Here is a 23750-nt window from a genome sequence, read left to right as displayed (position 1 = left end):
TTGGGTCATCTGAAAGAACAGTAGATACAGGTCTCAGGGCTTACAGGCACTGTTCTGGGAGATGGATGAGGCTGGAAGGGTGGAAGGGACTGGTTTGGTTGGAGTTATATTCTGACTGCCTTACTGACTTGTCTGCAACTAGCTCTATAAATTGAGTTGTTGATTACTGTAGAGAATCCTTTTGTTCTTTAAGAGCCTACTCTTGCTTTTGCGTAACCATTGATTCTCACTAAGTTAGGAGGTTTATTTATAGACTCCATTCTAGAGATTAAGTTTCTGGGTTTTTTTGTGGGTGGGTAGCTGATGCAAACTGCCTGCCTTTTCATTCTCTTTTCAGGGCTGGAACACTTGCTATGTTCAGGCTGGCCTTGAACTCCCAATCTTGCAGCCTCAGTCTTCTGAGTGCTGAGTTAAGGGTGTGTGCCACCATGCCTAGCTCATTTTTCTTTTCTTACTAACCTGATGGAGTGGGTTTCGATATGTCAAAATCAGCTGAAATCTGAAACTGTCATTGTACCAGTAATCCCTACTTGATATCCTTCTGCATATGCTTCTGAATCCTGAAGCAAGGAAGGAATCCTGAAGGAAGTTACCCTTCCATGCCTCTCCTTTCCAGCTCCCATCAGCAAAAGAACTAGCTAGATTCACATTGCCTCTGGAAGCAGAGATACACACTGGTTTCTGGGTATCATGCCATCTTAAGCAGGAAAAGACTTACCATGTTTCTTGGGAAGGTTTGCTACTTAGTGGGCCTCAGTCCCACACACAAATGAGATGCTCAGGCAATAGCAAGTGTGTTAAGATAGTTGCTCAGCAGTCAAGAATGTATACTGCTCTTGCAGAAGATGTTGGTTTAGTTCCCACAGCACCCGTATCAAGAGTCTCACAACCAGCTGTAACTCCAGTTCCAGGGAAACTGCTACTCTCTGGCCTCAGTGGGAACTGCATGCATGTGGTGCACATAAACTCACACAGACGCAAACACCTAAATAAGAATTATGCTTAAACCCCAAACAATAAAAGCCAGGAGTGGTGACACATGCTCTGGAGAGGCAGACAGGAGGATTTGTGAGGCTCTCTGGCCAGCCAGTCTCGCTTAATCAGTAAATTCCAGACCCATGAGAAACTCGGTCTCACAAAGATAAAGTGGAGCAGACAGAGAGATGGTTCAGTGGTCGGAAGTTTGTGCCAAACAGCTTGATGGCTTGCGTTTGATCCTGGAACCCATGTCAAGGTGGAAAAAAAGAGCCAATGCCACAGAGGTGTCCTCTGACTTGCACACATGTGCAGCGGCATGCACACACGCATATACACACACACCAAACAAAAACCCTGCTGTGGACAGTGCCTGTTGATGTTGTCCTCTGGCTTCCACATTTGCAGGTGTGCCACACAGACCCATGTACCCACAGACACATATTTATTGGGCAATTAAAAAATGTCACGGCAGCTTTACACTCCAAGAAAAGATGTGAACAAAGCTAGACTGACTCTTGCCCTGTGGGGTGCATAGTCCTTCAGGGGAGGTGGACATTCATTAAAGTCACAGGTCTACAACACTTTGTGAATCCAGGGTCAAGGGGTCTGAATTCAGCTCATGAGAGGGGCCTTCACCACTGGGAGTCTGCTTTCTGATGCCTGTGGGACTCTCTAAAGCTAGGAAAGGGGCATGCTTTCATGGTCTATTTTAGAGTATTCTAACAAAATACCACAGACTGGTAATTTATAATGAAAAAAATAATTTGGTGCCTAACTCCAAACACATAGTTCTGGCATCTGACAGAGCTTTTATGTTGTATTATCCTATAGTAGGAAGAAGGCTGTGTGTGTGTGTGTGTGTGTTGCCTGTGCACCACATGTGAACCGTGTGCCTGCGGAAGTCAGAAAAGGACATCAGATCTCCTGGAACTGGAGTTGTAGACAGTGGTTGTGAGCTACCATATGAGTACTGGGAATTCTGGGAATGGAATCTGGGTTCTTTGGAAGAACAGCTAGTGCTCTTAAGCACAAAGCCATCTCTTCAGCCCCACCCCATCCCCTGCCATTACATGCTTTTATAACAAGTCCATTTCTGAGATACAGAGACATTACCAAGGCCATGTCATGAATTCATTTTCAAGGACAGAGCCTCATTGGCTCCACCCCAATGCTGTTGCACTACCGAGGGGATTTCTAGCACGGGACACTTTCAACCATGACACTTACATGAACAGCAGCAGTCTGCTGCCTTCTCTTCTGTACTCTGGGGGCATCTGTGTCCCTGGATGGCATTTGTTGCATGGGCTGCCAGGCAAGCTGCAATGGACCTGGGCTCTGAGCCCCAGCTCTGTGGGAGTGTGGCAGGGAAAGTGTCTGGTTCCAGTTAGATCAGCCTCCCTTGATGAAGCCTAGGAGCTGGGAGGAACCGCTGCAGATGAAGGAGGCTGCTTCTCACAACAGCCTTGGGAGTCCTCAGTACCCTGGGGGGTGGGGGAGAAGTCATCTGCTTAGGGCTCTTTCATCAGCAGGCATCCAGAAGGGGGCCTGGGGAGGTATAGAGGCTGGGGAGTGGTACCCACCAGAGGCCAGAGAGGGAGAAAGGAGGGGACACAGAGAGTCCCCGTCCAGTCCAGGCACATGGCCAATAGGAAACTGGAGCCAGATCTAAGATTAGAACGGGTAGGTTTGTGGCTCTCGAGCCCCTACCCGTGCTGTTTCTTGGCAAGGTTCTCCTTGTCCTGCTCTGACTCAGACCCTCCCTGGTTTGTCTCTGGAGTTATTGTTGCCGTCATTATGGTTGTTCTAATAAAATACTCATCTGACGACCTATTAGTAAGGCACATTGTTGACAGGAAATGTGTATTCTCCGCATTTCCTATTACACTGTCTATTTCCTGCCTCATTTTTCTTGGGAGGACAGGAGCCACTGGAGATAATAGCATATTGACAGGAAAGAGAAAGTGGGAGAGTGTTGTTAGAGGTGGGGGATTTAGATCTACTTCACGGCAGGGTTTCCTGACGGTCTGCTTCACAGTGTATGTATACCTCTCCCCTCAAACAGATTGTCCCCACCACCTTCAGGGTTCATGTCTGGATCCTGTATGGATGCCAGGCCCACCATGTCTGGGAGCTGCAGTTGGAAAGAGTCCCTGAGAGTCTGGAAAGTGTGTGGAACTAACCTTCCTCATCAGCCACCAGGACTTGAGGATGGCGGGAGAAGAGAAGAACCATCTCACCTTCTGGGACTGGAAAGATGGCCCAGTGGGTAGCAGTGTTTGCTCCACAAGTGTGAAGACTTGAGTTCGGATCTCCAGTACACACATTAAAAAAAAAATGTATACAAACCTGAAAACAGCCATGTTAGGGTGGCAGGCAAGAGGATCCCTGGGGATTGCTGGCTGCCAGCCTAGCCCCAAGCTCCCAGTGAAAGGCTAACAGAGTGATGAAGCAGGATGTCCTAATTTTACGTCTACACCACATACACACACACACACACACAGAGACACACACAGACACACGCACACAGACACACACCCCTTACTTTATAGAAACGTCTTCCCTGTCTGCACTGTTTTTCTTTCTTTTACTTTTTGATACTGACTTACACATAGTTCAGTGCCAGAGGGAGAAACCACGGGATGCTTTTGTGGAAGGCATGCTTCAGCTCAGAGCACTCGAAGAGAGATCGTTTTGGAGGCCAGCAGCTGTGGAGTAGCGTTTAGGCTTGGCATTCTCTTTGATGACCCTGCCCAGTATGGACTGTGAAGCACTGGCTAGGCAGAGTTCTGCACATGGCCAATTGTGATGGGGCTAGCCCTTTCCTGGAGGCCTTCCAGTCTCCCACTGCTCTCTCCCAGGAAGTACAGATATGTTTACAGCTAAGTGAGGGAATGACAGAGGAAGATAAGAAACAAACATAGCAGGGTCAACTGTCCCTGTGTGCCTGATTACCCCTTTCTGCACTTAAACATCTGTCCCCAGAAGACTGCGTGATTGGTCACCCACAAAATGAACATCTTTTTTTTGGTTGTTGATTTTTTGGCTTTTTCCAGACAGGGTTTTTTCTGTGTAGTCCTGGCTGTCCTGGAACTCACTCTGTAGACTAGACTGACTTTGAATTCAGAAATCTGCCTGCCTTTGCCTCCCAAGTGCTGGGATCAAAGGTGTGTGCCACCACTGCCCGGGTGCAAGTCGAACATCTTTTGTTTAGCAGTTATGCCCAGATTTGGAGCTGGTGACTGAGAGCTGAACAAGACACCTTCAGGATAAGAGAGAGATTGATGCCAGTTTAGGGAATTATTCAAATTGCCTTAGGCCAGAGGTTACTGAGTCAGGGTAGCCCAAAGCAGAGAGACCTCTCTTTTTTTCCCATTAACTTCCTTATTTATTCACTTTATATTCCGATCTCAGCCCCACTCCCTGTTCTCCTCCCCGCTCCACCCTCTTACTCCCTTCTCCTTTTCCTTTCCCTTTCCCACAGAGAAGGGTAGTCCCTGCCCCCAATCTGGGTACCAACCAGGCCTGGCACATCAAGTCTCAGCAGGACTAAGTACACCAGGACTAAGCACATCCTCTCCCACTGAGGCCTGACAAGGGAGCCTAGCTAGAGGAAACAGATCCAAAGGGAGGCAGCAGAGTCCCAGTCAGAGATGGCACCCCTTCTAATTGTTGGGGGGGGGCACACAAGAACCAAGCTGCACATCTGCTACATATATGTAGGGGGCCTAGGTCCAGTCCAAGGATGCTCTTTGGTTGGTGGTTTAGTCTCTGTTAGCCCCCATGGGCCCAGGTTAGTTGTCTCTGTAGGTCATCTTGTGGTGTCTTTGACATTTCTGGCTCCCCTGAACCCTTCCCTAGACTCTTCCACAAGATTTCCAGAGCTCTGCCTACTGTTTGGCTGTGGGTCTCTGCATCTGTTTTCTTTAGCCACTAGATGAAGCCTCTCAGAAGACAGTTATGCTAGGCTCCGGTCTGCAAGCAGAGCAGAGCACCATTAATAGTGTCACTCCCATTGGGTGGGTCTCAAATTGGATTAGTCATTGGTGCTCCGCTCCATCTTTATCCTTGGACATCTTATAAGCAGGACAAGTTTTGGGTCAAAGATTTTGTGGGTGGGTTGGTGTCACCTTCCTTTCACTGAAAGTCCTGCCAGCTGCAGAATGTGGCCATATCCTCCATGGTTAGGAGTTGCAGCCCTAGGGTTGTTGTGGATAGCCCTGGGGCTAATTATATTTGACATTAATTTCGTTCTCTTGTGAGTGGTTGTGAAGGAGGAATGAGTCAGTACTCAGGTGGTTTCCTGTAAACCTGCTTCCCACCTTAATTTGTAAAATAAAGGAGTGCTGATGATTGGGCAGATAAAAGGGAAGGTGGAGCAGAAGGAGGGGGAGAAGAAGGAGAAAATGATAGAGGGAGAGGATGCAGAGGAGGAGGAAGAAGAAGAAAAGCTGAGCAGAAGCACATGGCCCGGAGAAACTGCAAGTTCTAAGGGGTCTCCTAGATGTGGAGGATTGTAGTGTAGCGGTAGATCTGCCCAGTCTAGGAGCACAACATGTCATCATATTAGCTGTGTTGTGTTTTCATTGCCGGGAATAATTGGAAGGAGATTTACTGCAACATAGGGTCACTTCCATATCTCCCCTGGAGCCCCCTAAATCCCAGGTCTTCAGCTTGACCCAGAAAGGCCCAGCCCCCATGGATTTCCCTTCTCTCTTCCAGCTCTCTTGCTCTTACTCCCAACCCTGCTCTCCCCTTACCTGATTCCCTTTTCCAACTCCTCTCTCACCCAGTTCCCTCTCTTCATTCACCTCCAATGACTGTTTCCCCCTCTGAGTGGATTCAAGCATCCTCCCTTGGGTCCTCCTTATTACTTAGCTTCTTTGAGTCTGTGGATTGTAGCACGGTTCTCTACCCAGGATAAAAAAAACAATCCTGTACAATAAAAGAACTTCTAAGGCATTACCACTCTCCTGATTTCAAGTCATACTACAGAGCAATAGTAATAAAAAATGCATAGTATTGACATAAAAACAGATAGGTGGGTCAATGGTATTGAATTGAAGACCCAGAAATAAACCCACATACCTATATGGACACCTGATTTTTGACAAAGAAACCAAAACCATACAATGGAAAACAGAAAGCATCTTTAACAAACGATGCTGGTCTAACTGAATGTCTGCATGCAGAGAATGAGAATAGATCATACTTATCACCCTGCACACAACTCAAATCCATGTGGATTAAAGACTTCAACTTAAAACCGGATAACTAAATCTAATAGAAGAGAAGGTGGGGGAATAGAACACATTGGTCCAGGAGACAACTTCATGAACAGAACATCAACAGCACAGTCACTAAGATCAACCATTAATGAATGGGACCTCATGAAACTGAAAATTTCTGTAAGGCAAAGGACACCATCAATAGGACAAAAACAGCACCCTACAGAATGGGAAAAGATCTTTCCCAACCCTACATCTGACAATCTGACAGAGGGATAATATCCAAAATATATAAAGAACTTAAGATTTTAAACACTAACAATCCAAATAACCCAATTAAAAATGGGGTACAAAACTAAACAGAGAATTCTCGACAGAGGAATCTTGAATGACCAAGAAACACCAAAGGAAATGTTCAACGTCCTTAGTCACCAGGGAACTGCAAATCAAAATGACTCTGAGATTCCTCTGAGATTGCATCAGAATGGCTAAGATCAAAAACTCAAGTGATAGCACATGCTGGCGAGGATGTGGAGCAAGGGGAAAACCCCTCTATTGCTGGTGGGAGTGCAAACTCATACAACCGCTTTGGAAATCAATCTGGCAGTTTCTCGGAAAAATTGGAAACAATTCTACCTCAAGACCCAGCTATTCTACTCCTGGGCATATACCCAAAAGATGCACTACCATACAAGGACACTTGCTCAGCTATTCATAGAAACAATATTTGTGATAGCCAGAAACTGAAAAAAAAAAAAACAAAACCCAAATGTCCTTCCACTGAAGAATGGATAAAAAAAATGTGGTACATCTATACAGTGGAATATTACTCAGCTATTAAAACCAAAGATATCATGAAATTTTGCAGAGAGGCTTCTTGATTCTTGCTGCCTGACAAGGGGATTGTTATATTTCTGTGGGGACAGTGCCTCCTGTGAAATGGTGTGGAATGACACCTAAGTTGCTTGGGGTCCAGGGAGCTCAGGTAGACTGAGGCTGGGCAGGGGAGCACCAATATTCTCAGAGGTGCTGAATAAGAATAGAGAGCAGAGGGTCTGTTTCATCCATTTGTCAGAACTCTGCCTTTCCCTACCCTTCCTTGGCCATCCAGGATGGGCTGGACTCTTCTGGAGCCCTTACAGTTTGTTTTTCCATTGAGGCATTCCCACAGAATTGGAACTGTATCTTCCTGCTGCTTGCGGGTCCTGGACAGCCATGTCTGGTTTCTTCATCAGGCTTCCAATATCTGTCTAGGTCTCTATACTTCTGCCAGAGGGGCTCTGAGTTGTGAATCAGGACATGGTTTGCTGTGGACGGCCCATGTCTTTGGACATCTTGATATTTGTCTAGTTTTTCCTTCCAAACCTGGGTCTTGAAAATAAAAGTTTTGCCTTTAAGAAACCCTAAGATATCAAAGGAGAAAATGAGACTTAAGCTTATGGGTGTGGTCTTGGGCCAATGCTTGGGGACATCTAAGCCTGGGGACATAAGAAGCCTTTGCTGCCTCCTAATGTTGCTGGTGAATTCCTGTGAGCATCTCAGCCCTTGGCTCTTGATTGCTTCTGTTAGAGTGAGCCTTGCTCACTGACCTACCTGGCTTCCTTTTTCTCTTTTCACTGTGGAGTCCCAGAACCAGCATGGCACATAGTTTGCGCTTAACACATAGTAGGCACTTACCCAGTGTGGGGATTTTGCTGTCATACTTTGTGCTGGGCACTTTATGTACATCATTTGCTTTACTCTTCCAGTGGCCTGCTAGGGTCCAGCTTTTCTTTTATTTAAAATTTTGATTGGTAAAACATGCATTGTGCAAAGCTTACCATGCTAACTCTTTTTAAAAAAAATCACATTTTAATCTAATTGTTTGACAATGTTATATATGTATGTAATGTTTCCTGATCATAGTCATTCTCTCAACTCCCCTTTCCAACTCCACCTGGACTCCCCCTTCCAAAATATTCCCCTCACATTTCATATTTCCTTCTTGTCTTGGTTAGTTTCCATTGCTGTGTCACTTGGTTCATGACCAAGGCAATTCTTATAAGGGCAAACATTTAATTGGACTGGCTTACAGTTTCAGAGGCCATTATCATCATGCTGGGAATCATGGCAGAATGCAGACAGACATGGTGTTGGAGGATCCCAGAGTTTTACATCTTTATCCACAGGCAGTAGAAGGGGACTGTCATCAGCAGGCAGTCAGGAGGTGGCCCACCCCCACAGTGAGATGCCTACAAAGTCACACCTCTTCCCATGGGCCAAGCATATTCAAATCACCACACTTCTTCACCATTTTTAATAACCCACTCAATCTGATTCGTCCTGCTTGAATATGTGTGGGACCATTAACTCAAGCACAGACAACCTATCAGCAGCCTTGACCTGAAGAAAAAGGTCTTGGTCTTCCTCATCAGCCATCAGTGTCACTACTTCCTCATGAGGTGTGGAGCTACATGAACCTCTCAATTTACGCTAGACTCTTTTTTTTTCTTCTTAATGATTTATTTATTTGATGTACACTGTCACTGTCTTCAGACACACCAGAGGAGGCCATCAGATTCCCCATTACAGATGGTTGTGAGCCACCATGTGGCTGCTGGGACTTGAACTCAGGACCTCTGGAAGAGCAGTTAGTGTTCTTAACTGCTGAGCCATCTCTCTAGCCCTATGCTGGACTCTTGACTGGCTTGATGTTGTACACATCTTGTGCAGCTTGCCACAGCTGTGGTGAGCCCGTGAGTGCAATACTGTCCTGTCCAGAAGACAGTGTCTCACAGCCCTCCTTCCCTCCTGGTGTCTCCTTTCTGCTTTCTCTTTTGCAATGGAGTAGCGGTCAGCTTGATAGAAATGCCCCATCTAGGGATGAGTGCTCACCTATTCTCAGTGCCTTGACCAGCAGAGAGTCTCTGCATTAACCTCTGCTCAATGCAAAATGAAGCTCTTCTGAGACAGTCGAGAGCTGCATTAATCCATGGCTGTGAACATAAATATTTAGAAGGCAGTTGGACAACATGGCCACAGGTCCCACCCATCCCTCAGGGCCTGTGACCTTCCAAGCTGAGAGCTTTACTAGGGCTAGGTTAACAGTACTAGGCATAAGTGGACTCCCTCTTGTGGGAAGGGCCTCAAATTGGAGCAGAGAGCAGTTGGTTACCCCCACAACAACCAAGCTACTGTTGCACTACTGGGTGGGTGCATCTCTTCATCTCTGAAACCCCGTCCTCATTAAACGGTACAGCCAGCTTCCTCTACCTCCTGTCTGTCCCAGAAACTTAATCATTTTACATTTTGTCTCTATGATTTGTGAACCTTGGGAATCCTTTAAATGTGGAATCCTAACAATATCTGTCCTCCATGACTGGCTTATCCCAGCCCACATCACATGTTCTTTCCCTTTTAATGAGGAATAATATGTCACTACATGAATATCCCACAGTCAGGTTTTTAAATTTTTGTTTATTTGTTTGTTTGTTTTTGAGGCGGGGTTTCTCTCTGTAGCCCTGGCTGTCATGGAACTTCCTTTGTAGACCAGGCTGGCCTCAAACTCATAGAGATCCACCCGTCTCTGTCTTCCAGGTGTTGGGGTTAAAGGTGTGTGCCTCCAGCCGGGCGTGGTGGTGCACGCCTTTAATCCCAGCACTTGGGAGGCAGAGGCAGGCGGATTTCTGAGTTCGAGGCCAGCCTGGTCTACAAAGTGAGTTCTAGGACAGCCAGGACTATACAGAGAAACCCTGTCTCGAAAAAACCAAAAAAAAAAAAAAAAAAAAAAAAGAAAAAAGGTGTATGCCTCCACCGCCTGACTTTTAACTTTTGTAAAAGTTATTTTAATTTTTAGAGATGGTCTTACTCTGGTTGACTTGGAACTCATTGTACAGATCAGGCTGGCTTCAAACTCACATAGCTCTGCCTGTGTCAGCCTCCTGAGTGCTGGGCTTAAAGGTATGTGCCTCCATTCCTGGCCTTATCTCACACATAAAAAAAAATCTATCTTATATTTTAAGTGTGTGTGTGTATGTGTGTGTGTGTGTGTGCGAATGAACTTGTGAGTTTGATGCCCTTGAAGGCCAGAGGCATCAGATCCTCTGGAGCTGGAGTTAATGTCAGTGATGGCCTGACTGGTGTGGGTATTGAGAACTGAACTTGGGTCCTTTGCAAGAGCAGAAAATGATATTAACCATTCTCCCTGCCGCCCCCTCCCCCCACCCCACCCCTGTTTATTTGTTGACTGGTTGCTCCCACCTTCTGGCTGTTGTGACTATGGTTCAGGAGTTTTAAAATCTTCAAGTTACCGGAATGAAGATGAAAGCTGAAAGAGAAGAAGTGCTTTTCCAGAGACACCCAAGTGACAGACCACATAAGGATAGGGGTAACTCATAAGTCCATGCCTTTAGGTTTCTACTTCACATTTCTTCATGTGATGGAACAGATGGACAGACAACTGAGTGAGTGATGTAGAGGGCCAGTGCTAATTGTACTAGTCAACCCAAGACTGGCTGCGGTAATATAGGCTGCAATTTGACTGGTTCAGTAGTGTACATATATACATTAACACACAGTGCGACTACTGGTTGGTGCTGAGTTGGGAGCTGTTATTCTGTGGGGTCATTCAGAAGATTCAGGTCCTTTCATGCTCAGCTCCACTATCCGCTAGGACCTGGGACTCCTCTATCTTCAGCTACTAGAAAGGGAGAGAAACCAGGGAAGATGCCCCACTTGCCACTCAAAAGTACGGATCTCACCAGATTCACCTAATTGGTGTAAACGTGTCCAGGACCACACTGGAGGCAAGGGTGTCTGGGAGATGTAGACCCCACCTGGCAGCTATTCCTAGAAGCCTCATTACATTCTGGAAGGTGGAACAAGCATTCCTGGTTGGATCAGTTGTGAATGATACACCAGCCGCTGCTGTCAATGCCAGGATGGGGTTTTCCTGGAGGATGCTGGGAGAAAGGCCCAGGAGGCTCACCAGTGTGAGCATCAGTATTGTCTGGACACAGTCCTTCCTGCACTGTCTAATCTCACTTTCCAGCTCCCTCACTGTCACAGGCTATTTCACGAGTGCGTCAGCGTGGAAGCACGTTTCCACAGACAGCAGATAAAGATCTTCTAACCTTGTATTTCCTCTCGTATTGTCATAAATAGCTCAGGCAATGCCGTTCCAGTGAGCCTGACAGTGCCTACATTGAGATCTGGATGCAGCGGCATATCTTCCTGTTATATATAAAAAAGAGTGACAGCATTCATCGTTTATGGTGACATCAATGAAGTCTGCTTGTAGAGGTTCACACTCTATCCATTCATAATGCCTTCTATGACTCCAGGCTTTTAAACGTGGCATTCAGGCCTATTTTTCAAATGTACCGCTATTATCAGCTCAGGAAGCCATTCTTCAACATTTCATTTTTCTAAGAATATCTGGAATATCTTAATTCCTATGAGGCTTCTCCGTGGGGCAGGCTGTCAGGGAGAACTTTAATGCGAAAAGGAAGGAAATGAAGAGGCTGCTGGATCCCTGCCTTGGGATATTGCTCATTCCATCCCGGGCCCCCTTTTTAGTTGTTGGTCCCCCAGATGAAGACTCTGTAAGACAAGCCTGTCTATTTTGTGTGGGGACGATAGGGGGAGCTGTAGTGTGGGGCCAATCCTGACCTGGAAATATTGCCAGATCTGCTATGAGGAGGGCGGGGCTCTTTGAAGTTGGAACAGATTTCCCAGCAGGGCTCACGGTTGTGAATTGAAACGAAAGTTTCTTCTCCCTGCTTCCCAAGAGACTCCACAGCTGATCAGTGATGCCCTCATGGTTCTGACCCAGATGGAGAATCACATCTGATATCCTTCTGGATGTCTTCTGTCTTTGGAAGAGGCATCTCCTTTGATCTTCTGTGTCCTGGCTTATTCCTCATCTGAAGATCCTGCTAGAGCTGCGCCAGACCAGTGTGGCTGCAGAGGGCTGGGAGCAATCTCTCTTAGTACAGTTCCCCGAGACAGTCTGAAGACAGCAGAGGCAGTTCCTGGAGAAACTCAGACAGGGCACGTGTAGTGGTTTACATAAGCTTGGCTCTCGGGAAGTGGGACTATTGGGAGGTGTGGCCTTGTTGGAGTGGGTGTGGCCTTGTTGGAGGGAGTGTGTCACTGTGTAGGCGGGGCTTTGAGATCTCCTAGTGCTTGAGCTCTGCCCACCCCAGAAGAAAATCTCCTCCTGTGTGCCTGCAGAAGACAGTCTCCTGGCTGCCTTTGGATCAAGATGTAGAACTCTCAGTTCCTTCTCCAGCACCATGCCTGCCTGCATGCTGCCATGCTTCTGATGATGATAGACTAAACCTCTGAAATAATAATAGACTAAACCTGGGAAACCGTAAGCCAGCCCCAATTAAGTGTTGCCCTTTATTAAAAGGTACCTTGGTCATAGTGTCCCTTCACAGCAATAAAAGCCTAAGACAGGAGGATTTGACTATTGATTTAAGGGAAGGAACTTACTGAGTGCCTGGAGTTGCCCCTGGACACGTCTGGGCCATGTTGTGGACAGAGCAGACCTTCCAAGGATGGGAACGTTTGCCTGGTTTTAGGCAGCAGCAAACCCTTCCCTAGTTACAAATGGGTTCTGTGGGCCTAGCCACGGTAAATAACATTGATTCTCCCCACGTAGAAGGGGACATGATGAATTGTGTTCAAGCGAGGGCTTTAAGAGCCTGTGTGCTGATTAGAAAAGGCAAAAATAATTGTGAGATAGTGACTAATAGATGGAAGGAATTGTGATAGAACTGGTCCCCTTGGACAAATGTCATCTGCCTTATCTATCAGAGACAATTACTGTCTGATGGCTGCGTGCTTCATATTCCACCCTTGGGTCAGCTGGGGAGTTTGAAGGATCTCCCACTGCCCAAATGATCCCAAATTCGGCTCTGCCTCCATGGCAGTTGAGATCTCTCGTTGAAGCCTGTTAGAGACTCTGTATTTCCTGAATGGTTATGGTCCATTGCCTATTCGCTTGTTCCCTGGGCCTGGCATGACTCCTGACACCGGGTACTATGCTGTGCTTGTCTCAGAGCACGAATAAGAACCTAAGAATCGGTGTCATGAGTTCAGGTCTCTGACATTGCACATGTTGGGGTGGGGTGTCATGTAACCTCTGAGAGCCCATTTTCACACATCTGGAGTGAAGCTAAGTAGTACATAGCTTAGGCCTGGAGATGTAGCTCAGTGGTAGATTGTGTTAGCTTAGGATGTCTCAGGTCCTGAGTTAAAGCCCCAGTGTTATGAGAGCAATCACATTAGAGCTGCCTGGATAAAGAGGGAGCGACTAGGTTAAAGAGTTTAGATTGACTCCTAAGAAGTTGCTGATATTTAACTTTTGTTGACTTAATGAAGAGCAATGTCATAGGCCTCCACTAATAGTATTGTTTATTGCTACACAACGAATTACCTTTAACTACAGAGGATGAAACAAGTTCTTCTTATACTTTCTGGTCATAGGGATCTCCGGTGGGGCTGAGCTGTAGACCCTCCCCCACTTCTTGGCTTCTGCAGGGCTGAGTCAGGTTGTGGGTCAGAACTATTGCTACATCTGAAAGCCAAGCCATGGAGAATCCCCACTAGATGCTGTGTGTTCACTATAAACCTGTGAGCTGAGGGAAGGACACCTAAGTTGTCCTTGCTACTCATTGGTAGAGGGTGACCCTGGTTTCCTGCCACACAGGTCTTACCACAGGTTGCCACTGATGTCAAATTGTACACACTTCACATACACCATGTCATCAGAGGACAGCCCTTGGGAGGAGGTTCTTGTCTTCAACTATGTGGGTCCCAGGGACTGAACTCAAGTTGTTAGTCCATCTTTGCAAACACCTTTATCCACAGAGCAATGGACCAGCCCAAGGTTAAAGCCTTTTTGGAATCTAATCTGGGAAGTGACGTTTTATCACCCCTGCCCACACTCCAGGCAAAGGTGCCAAACCATGAGGCAAGATCACATCTTAGCAGTTTCCTGCTACAGCATGTGACACTCAGCCCAAAGCAGTCTGCAGGAGATGGCAAAGGACATGAACAAGGGGAGAGGATTGCAGCTGTGGAGACAGTTCCATCTTCATCTTAATTAGAACAGGAGGTTTTTCTCCGATGAGATGACATGGATGGAACATGTTGGAAGAAAACCTACCAGTGAGAGCAGGTCTAGCATGCTTTCTTTATGTAGTACCTTTGGCCTACTGTACCCTGTGCTCTTAAGATGTTCTTGCCAGCTTATTATGACCACCTTGCCTCTAAGATCACACACGTGATTAGGAGGCCCTTTGAAGTCTGGGAGGCAAAGTCCTGAAGGTAGGTCAGTGCCAACTGCGAACAAGTGTGGACAGTTTGAAAGGGTCCAACCAAGGTTGAGTTACTTGACCTTGGCATGTTGAAGTGTAGGCAGGGCTCAGGTCTCAGAGACAGGTTCTCAGGGAGAAGACGTACCTGCTGTACCCTTGATTGGTTAATATTAGGTAAAAAGTGTTTAGGGCGGAGCCATGGAGTTCATGGGCTGGAAAAACACCAGAACTGGTGGGTTGCATTTCTAAGCCATTGGTTTCAAGCTCTCTTCTGAGCAGCACCCCAGTTGGAGGACATGAGAGCTGCTGTTTTCCCAGCCCAGAGAAGATTGAGAGGGCCAAGTATACTGGCCATCATCCTCTGGAGTGAAATTTAAGCTCATGTCCATTTGGGATGCATGAGAGGGAAGAGAGTCCTAGGGATGCTGAAGAGGCACCCTGGTTGTGTTGGAGTCTGAATGCTTCTACCTGGAGAAGCTTTTTTTTTTTTTTTTTTTTTTTTCTGGGTCCTTAAGTCTGAGTTATCATCCATAAACATTCTTTCTAATCACTCAGACATCTACGTAGGTGCATAGGTGTATCTGTGCAAAGAGGGAGTGATGCCCTGGAAGGTGCAGAAATGGAGAGGATTGGCTAGTAGCTGAAGGATCTAGACTTGAATCTCAATTTCACTTCTCTGTGAGGGGACCTAATCTTTCTGAGTAGGCCTTTCTGGGTTTCTCTGCTAGAAACAGTTGTACTGGATATCTATCGAGTCTCATATCTTGTGTGAAGTCTTGAGTTGCCATCTGTGAGTTTTAATACAAGCTGAACGGAGTTCTGGCATTGATTAGTCATCCCTGCCATGGGGTGAGGAAGGATAGCAAAGGTGTATGCATTTTTTGTTTGTTTGTTTCCTTTGTCTGAACGCTTCTGTTTGTGACAATACACATGAAAGTTCTTCATATCTGGTTGCTATCAATACCTCTTTGTGTATTTCTTTCAGTTCACTCCAACTCAATTAATGATCAAGTAGACTCCTCAGAAGACATCGAGTTAGTCATCACAGGTGCCCAGCAAGGATCCCTGAAGTATTGTCAGCAGAACCTGCTCTTTCTGAGTCATGCTGACCCCACTTACCAGGGACCTTTGTATCCAATATCATCATCAGAAGGAAACATGTCAGAGCTCCAGGGCTGTGGAAACAAAGTGAGGGAGAAGCCAGCAAGCCAGCAAAGGTATTAACTTGGTGTTTTTACACCCGGAATGCCTCGCTGTCATCAGAAGCAGCCCCTTCATGAGATATAAGTAATTTGTGCGGGCTGATCCTGGTTTTCTCATTAATATGCAAATGAGGCATGCCAGTTGTTAGGTTAGAAGAAAGCTGTCATGTTTATTGTGACAGATTTAATGGATGTGTTTGGATTGTGCATTCAATGTGTTTTCAAGAGCATGTCTTATCTTTGTTTAGGCAGTAAATCAAAAATGTAAACAACAATTCATTAGCATCTGTCAGAAGCTCAAAGCCACATTGTTTCACTTGACAATCTTCCCAGAGGTGGGGAAAAAAACCCTCTATATCTGACTTATTCATGATTAGTTAGAAATCGCACTGACTCTCTCCTGCTTTCTTCACCAAACGTGTAAGCAATAGTTTAATAACAGTGGCTTTGTGTCTAGAGCTGGGAGGGGCTCAGGCCATAAATAGGGACCTCGTGTCTTGATGCATCTTGCATGTGCTGCAGAACTTTGACACCCCGGTATCCCCGATGGTGACCAGGCCTGAGGTAGGTCCTGTCAAAACAAAGTAGTTATACCAGGCTTCTGTCAGCAAGCACTTGTTGGCATCCACAATAGTGTCTGGGGTTTGGTGACTGTATTTGGGATGGATCCCCAGGTGGGGTAGTCTCTGGATGGTCTTTCCTTCAATCTCTGCTCCATACTTTGTCCCTGTATCTCCTCCCATGGGTATTTTGTTTCCCCTTCTAAGACAGACCAAAGTATGTCTTCTTCCTTCTTCTTGAGTTCATTTGGTCTGTGAATTGCATCTTGGGTATTCTGAGCTTCTGGGCTAATATCCACTTATCACTGAGTGTATACCATGTGTGCTTTTTTGTGATTGGGTTACCCACTCAGAATGATACTTTCTAGTTCCATCCATTTGCTTATAGCTGTCTCTTGAGAGGCTCTGCCAGTGCATGACAAATACAGAGGTGGATGCTCTCAGTCAATCATTGGACTGAGCATAAGGTCCTCAATGGAGGAGCTAGAGAAAGGACCCAAGGAGATGAAGGAGTTTGCAGCCCCATAGGAGGAACAACAATATGAACCAACCAGTACCCCCAGAGCTCCCAGAGACTAAATCACCAACCAAAGAGTACATATGGAGGGACCCATGCTTCAGCTGCATATGTAGCAGAGGATGGCCTTGTTGGTCATCAATGAGAGGAGAGGCCCTTGGTCCTGAGAATGCTTGATGCCCCAGTGTAGGGGAATGCCAGGACAGGGAAGCAGGAGTGGGTGGGTTGGTGAGCAGGGGGAGGGGGGATGGGACAGGGGGTTTTCAGAGGGGAAACCAGGAAAGGGGATAACATTTGAAATGTATATAAAGAAAATATTTAAACAACAACAACAACAACAACATAGTTGATAGAAATGTTGCCTCACCCCACAGCGGATTTTGGATGAGCCACTGGGAGAAGACTGTGAAGTGTAGTCACAAAAAGTGAAAAATAGGGTTGAGATCCAAGGGATTAGGGAGATGGCTCGGTTGGGAAAGTGTCCGTGTTGACATTGTTGATGCTAAAGATTCCACAAACAGCGTGAAAGATTCCATAAATGGACTTGCAGTGTGGTTTACTGGGTAAAGGTACCTGTCACCAAGTCAGAGGACCCAAGCTCAGACTCCCAGCCCCCACACAAAAACCTGGCTTGTGGTATGAATCTGTAAACCCCAGAACCAAGGATTCCTCAGAACTCACTGAGAAAGCACTGCAGATGGACTGATGAGCCCCACCTTCAGCACCAGCTCGGCCTCTAAAACTAAGGTGGAGAGTGGCAGAGGGTGATGTCTGATGTTCACATCCTGCCTCCATCTAAACCTAAGTGTGTACACACGCATGCACACACACATGTACACACATGCAAACATGCACATACACACACACACACACACATACACATAAACACACATACACACAGATGTACGCATGTGTCACCCACCATGTACTCACATATGCACCCATGCACATACACACCACATACACACATATGTACACATGTGTCACTCAGCATGCACTCATCCATGCATGAGTGCACACACAGATATGTACACAAACATGTACACACATACATACACACATACCCATGCACATACACATACACACATACACATATACACACATGCACCTACACACATACACACAATGCACATACAACAACACCCACAAATACACACAAACACATACATATGCTTATGCGGGTGCCACCCACACATGCACCCACGCACACGTGCACGCATAGATTCAGGGAACTGTAAACGGAGGAAAGGTGGGAGAAGAAGACTAAGGAAAGCTAATTCTGCTCTCTACACTCGGTTGAGGGACAAATAGAAGGCTTGGTTCTAGCAGTCAAGTTTGTACAGGTCAGGTCTTGCATAAAGTTGTGTTCTCTTTTTTAAAAAAAACATTTTTTATTGATTTGTGTGTGTGTAGAACTTGGGTGTCACAGTGCTCTCATGAGGATCAGAAGATAACTTCGCTCCTTCCCTATGTGCATCTTGGGGGGATCTGAACTCAGGTCATCAGGCTTGGCAGCAGGCACCTTTACCTGCTGAACCGACTCATAGGCCCATTTGTGGGATTTTTAGCATCAAAAACATGCAAAACGACTCCACCTTCATTCTCCGTTCTCTCTTGGTTTCTAACCAGAGTTCCCATTGCTCCACAGCTCCGTCCCAGTCTTTCTTTTCCCTCCCAGACAAGCTTCTGGGAAAGGCTCTCTGCCCTGTTCTGCCCTGTGTCTCCTCCTTACTCTGGCTCTCCTGTTACATCTCCTACTTCTGCCTCCACCCGATGACAGCTTTGACTGCCCTTTCCTACAGAGTCCTCATCTCAGTAGCACTGGCCTTCCCACTGGGTAGAATTGTCTTGGGTGCTCTGTTCTGGCTTTTCTCATACTCTCAGGATGTCCTTGGTTAGCTCTTTCTTAGCTCCTTCCTCTTTTCTGCCAGCAATCTTCCATTCCATGTTTTCTCTCTAGTAGACCCTGTGGGATCAACTCTTTGTGAGTCATCTATTAGGCCTCTTGTGCTCAGTTATTGATGCTAAATTATAGTACAGTATCCTTGAAGGCAACAGGGATGCCTGAGTATCACCCTAAACTCCAGAACTCCCATAAAGGCAAGGCACACACCTACCTTCTCCCATCTCAGGAACCCACATCTGTCTCTTTTGCACCGCCCCCCCCCTCCCCCCTTCTAATCAAGTCCAAACCTCTCGGTTCCTTCTCTGCCCTGGAGCTGAAAGATCTTTCAAATGCCTGCTTTTGTCCTCTGCCAGGCCTGTGACAGGTGGCAAGCTCCTCTTTGGGGAGCTCTGGGCCCCACATTCTCCATGAGCTCTGCAGCACCAGCTTGTCCCCAGGATACCTGGTCCTGTGGCTGGGATGGTCAGCTGTGGCTGTAGGGTATTGTGTCCTTCCCTCTGCCTGGTTCTGTACTATCCTTGGGTCCCGCCTCCTCCAAGTCTTCCTTGGAGCTTCCCCTAGATTTTCTCCCTCCCAAGGATTGGACTCTTTCTCCAGTCTCTAGACTAGTTACTTTTCTGTCACTGTGAGAAAGCACCATGATAGAAGAAAGAGTTTATGGTCCCTAAAAGTTAGCAGCAAGGCTAGCAGCAGACAGCTGGCCGCAGGCATGATGGTCGGAGCAGGAAGCTGAGAGCTCACATCTTGAAATACAAGCGCAAAGCAGAGAGAGTGGACTCGAAATGGCTTCTGAGTTTTATTCTCAAAGCTTCCCTTCAGCAAGACTGCTCCTTCCAAATATCACCAAACAATGCCACCAAGTGGGCACCAAGGTTATAGGGGGGGCATTTCTCATGCAAACAAACCATCCCATCCACTCCCTGCACCCACAGGCTCATGGTGTTATCATAATGCAAAATGCATTCAGCCCAACCTCTAGTTTGCCTTGAGCTGCACATGCTTAGGCTAGGGTCACCAGTTTGGGAACAGGCCTCGAAATAAGAGTGACGTTTGTAGACTGAATACTGACAATTCACAGGTCACGAGGGAACATTAACACGATCCTCACTGATCCCAAAGTTCCATCCTTCCTACAAGGGGTCCTATCCTTCTGAGCTTATACTGGTGTTACAGAAACACATTAGGAGTTCCATTGATCAACTTCATTGATCAATACAAATTTGTGAAAAGTCTAAAATATTTACTAGCCGGTTCCTTTGCACTTCCTATGCAGCAAGGTCATCTACTGAATGGGGGATTGTGAGCGTGCACTGCCGCAGTCTGCTTACACAGTGCTAGAGGAGAAACCGAAGGCTTCACGCACACTGGACAGATGCTATACTAGCCGAGCCACACTCGCTGCCCTTCTATCAGTGTCTTCATAGAGAAAGGCCAGAACCACCCCCACCTCTCCCTCTGCCCCCCATCCAGGCCCCACCTTTCTCAGGGATAATGGACACCACTTCTGCCAAACCTGACAACTTGAGCTTGAGCTCTTGGACCCATTCAGGAGTAAGAGTGAATCAATTTCTGACCTCCACAGTTGTTCTCTGACTTCCACACACATATTGAAGGATCGCACTTGTGTGGTGCGTGCATACATGCACATGCACATGCACACGCACACACATTTAAAAAATATTTTAAAAAGATTTACACCAAGAACTAAAAGGGCGCATGAACCTTCTAGCAGCAATCACCATTCTGTGCCACACTGAGTGAGCACTAAAGTAATGGATGAACTTGTCCTGGAGATTCAGGCTCACGTGAATAGAGAGCCATGAGCCTTAACAATAACACTCTATTCTGGATTGTGCCCTCTCTTTTTCTCCTTCCTTCTGTCCCTCCCTCCCTCCCTCCCTCCCTCCCTCCCTCCCTCCCTCCCTCCCTCCCTCCCTCCCTCCCTCTCCCTGTCCCTCCTCCCTTTCTTTCCCCCTCTCCTCTCCTTTCTTCTCCTCCTCCTCCCTCTCCTCCTCTTCCTTCCTTCCTTCCTTCCTTCCTTCCTTCCTTCCTTCCTTCCTTCCTTCCTTCTTCCCCTCCTCCTCCTCCTTCATCTTTCTTCTTCCTTCGGTGTAGCAAAAATCAACATGCATCTCACCCCAGGAGACTCTATGTCAAGCAATTAGGAAATGGGCCGATGGAAACGTTTATTCAAAAATCAATAACTTTATCCTAAGAGGGGTTAAAAAAAACCCACATGAGTAGAACTCCTCCCTCCCCACCCCCCACCCTACCCCCACCCAGTGCAGCCTTCAGAGTCACCATGGCCCAGGGAGGCTTCAGACAGTAAAAGGGGTTAAGATATGGATTTTTTTTTAACTCTAGATTTGAAGGAGGACCCCTGGGTGAGCTTTTCATTGTGTCGACTAAAAATGTTTTAAAAATCAATATCACAGTATATAAAAGGATCTTCTAAAGACCGTGTCAGCCCCGTCCACAGCCAAGTGGACCACAGTGACTGATGGAAGAGGAGGACATTAGTTCTCCCAGGCTCGCAGCTAAGGGGAGGGGAGTAGACGCGTCATTTTTCATGCAGGTGGAGAGGCTTTCTAAAGAGCACTGATTGCAAGCAAGCTGGGTGTGGTAGAGCCTAACTGTAGCCCCGACACTTGGAAGATGGAGGCAGGAGGATTAGGAATTCAAGGTCATCTTGGGTGACATAGTGAGCTGTAGGCCAGTTGGACTGTATGATAGCCTGTCTTGAACAAACAATAACTAAAAGTCCAAACCAGATAGGATGCTAGTGGTTACTGGAGGAGGTAATGGGGTCCTGACTTTTCCCATCAGCTTTCAGCCAGAGACAAAAGATATGCTTTCCCTTAGTGTCCTCAGGTTGAAGCTGGAAGCTGTGCAGTCGTATAATAACTATGGTGATAACTAAGATTCATTCAGCAAACACTAAATTCCCGCTGTAAGTCAAGGGCTGAGTTCTGTGCTCTAAGGGTCAGGCATAAAACTTGTCATTGAAGCTTTGTTCCTAGGGAGTTTAGATCCAGGTAAGCATTCCAACTTGCAAAAAAAAAAAAAAAATTTTTTTTTGTTATTGTGGGCCTGTGTGTATACAGTCATGTCTGTAGGCACTTTTGCACCACAGCATGCATGTGGAGGGTAGCTGGCCAGCTCAGGTGTCAGTCTCACCTTGGTTGAGAGGGTCTCTGCTTTTTGTAACTGCCTACATATATGACCTAGCTGACCCACAGGCTTCGGGGGTTGGGGGTTCCTGCTGTTTCTGGCCCAATACTGCTTGTAGGAGCATCAGGATGAGAAATACACTACTGTGCCTGGCTTTGATGTGGGCTCTAGGGATTTGAACTCACATCTTCATGCTTGTTCAGCAGTCCCTTTATCCACTAGCCATCTCCCTACCCTGAAAAGTATTGCCAAGGCTCCCTCCACTCAATGGTTTCCCCTGTTTTTCGTTTGTTTGTTTGTTTGTTTGTTTGTTTGTTTTTTACAGTACTGGGGATTGAACCTTGGGTCTCATGCATGTTAGGAAAGGGCTCACCTCCTGAGCTACTGTCTCAGCCCTGGCTTTCCAACTTTTGAGTCTTGGTGCACTGGCAGAAAGTCCATCCTGTGCACGTTCCTGCGCTTCTTGACGAGAAGTACGCGCCACTGTCTGCTTCTGAGTTACGAAGTGGTGTTTCTACTGCAGTCTCTTGCATTGAAAGGAAAACAAAGTGCTATCTGCTACCCGAGAAGTTGATTTCCAGGCCTTCTATTCATATACGTATGTGTACAGATATGATTATATGCAATATAGATATCAAACTAGTTATATAATATGCAACTAATATATAGTGTCTTGAAGTTTGAAAAACATTCCTCTCTAGCTGAACAGCGCAAGGGGAAAGTGATACAGAAGAGCCTGTGATTGTCACAGCGGAGAGAGGCCATGGCTTTCTGGCTGCCCTGCGATGTCAGGGACACTGTTACAGAGGAAGTGACATCCAAGATGGGCCTGATGACAGAGAAATGCCTTCCAGGAGCTGGTCTGAGTGACAGAGGAGTCATGAAGTTTGTGACATAACTGAGGTTATTGTGTTTCGGGTTCTTTATAGTTTGAGTTAAAATTGTGATACTGTTTTTGTATTTATTTACTTTTATGTATATGTGTATGTACCTGTATGTATGTATGTATGCATGCATGCATGCATGTACACTGTGCATGCAGATGCCTACAGAGGCCATATGATGTTGTTGTATCTCTCAGAGCTGGACTTACAGACAGTTGTAAGCCATCATATAGGTGCAGGGAACCCTGCAGGAGTACTCTCAACTGCTGAGCCGTCTCTCCAGTCTCTAATTTTAACTGTCAACTGGACACAACCTAGAATCACTTGGGAAGTGAGTCTTCGTGAGGATTTCTCTGGCCTTTGGGCACGAGAGTGGAGCCTGTCAATAGAGGAGAGAAGGCCCACCCTGAATGTGGGTGGTTCCATTTCGTAGGCGGGGCCCTGAACTGTAGTGCAAAGGAGAGGAGGGGCTGAGCCAAGGAGGAGGAGGAGGCAGCAGGCAGGATCCACAGTTGGTTCTCTCTGCTAGTGACTGTGCGGGCAAAGCATCATGTTCACTTCCTTCACTTCCTTGCAGTGAATGTAACCTGGAACTTTAATTTAAAGCAAACCCCTTCATCCCATATGTCCCTTCTGGTCAGGGTGCTTCATCACAGTGACAGCAGCGAAGTCTCACTGTATAGCCAAGGCTGGACTTGAGTCTGTGAATCGTCTGCTGTAGCTTCCCCAGCACTGGAATAACCGCTGTGGTTTACCACCGCCAGCCCACTTCATATCATTTTATTAAGATATGAAACGATTCTTTCCTTTTAAAGGGACAGTCCCACCTATGGCTGTATTAACTTGTCCTTACAACACCTGTGAAGTAACCAAACAACGTATTTATTATACTGACAACATTCTATCAGCGGGGAAAACAGAGACTTTGTACTTTTATTTGTGTTGCTCCAAAACACCTGACAAAATACAACATAAGGAAGGAAGGGTTTATTTTACTGTGA

The sequence above is a fragment of the Mus caroli genome, unplaced genomic scaffold, assembly GCF_978045245.1.
Source record: "Mus caroli unplaced genomic scaffold, Mus_caroli_1 scaffold_8, whole genome shotgun sequence".
Classification (NCBI taxonomy): Eukaryota; Metazoa; Chordata; class Mammalia; order Rodentia; family Muridae; genus Mus; species Mus caroli.
The sequence above is the reverse complement of the archived record's forward strand: the minus strand, read 5'-3'. Positions refer to the sequence as shown.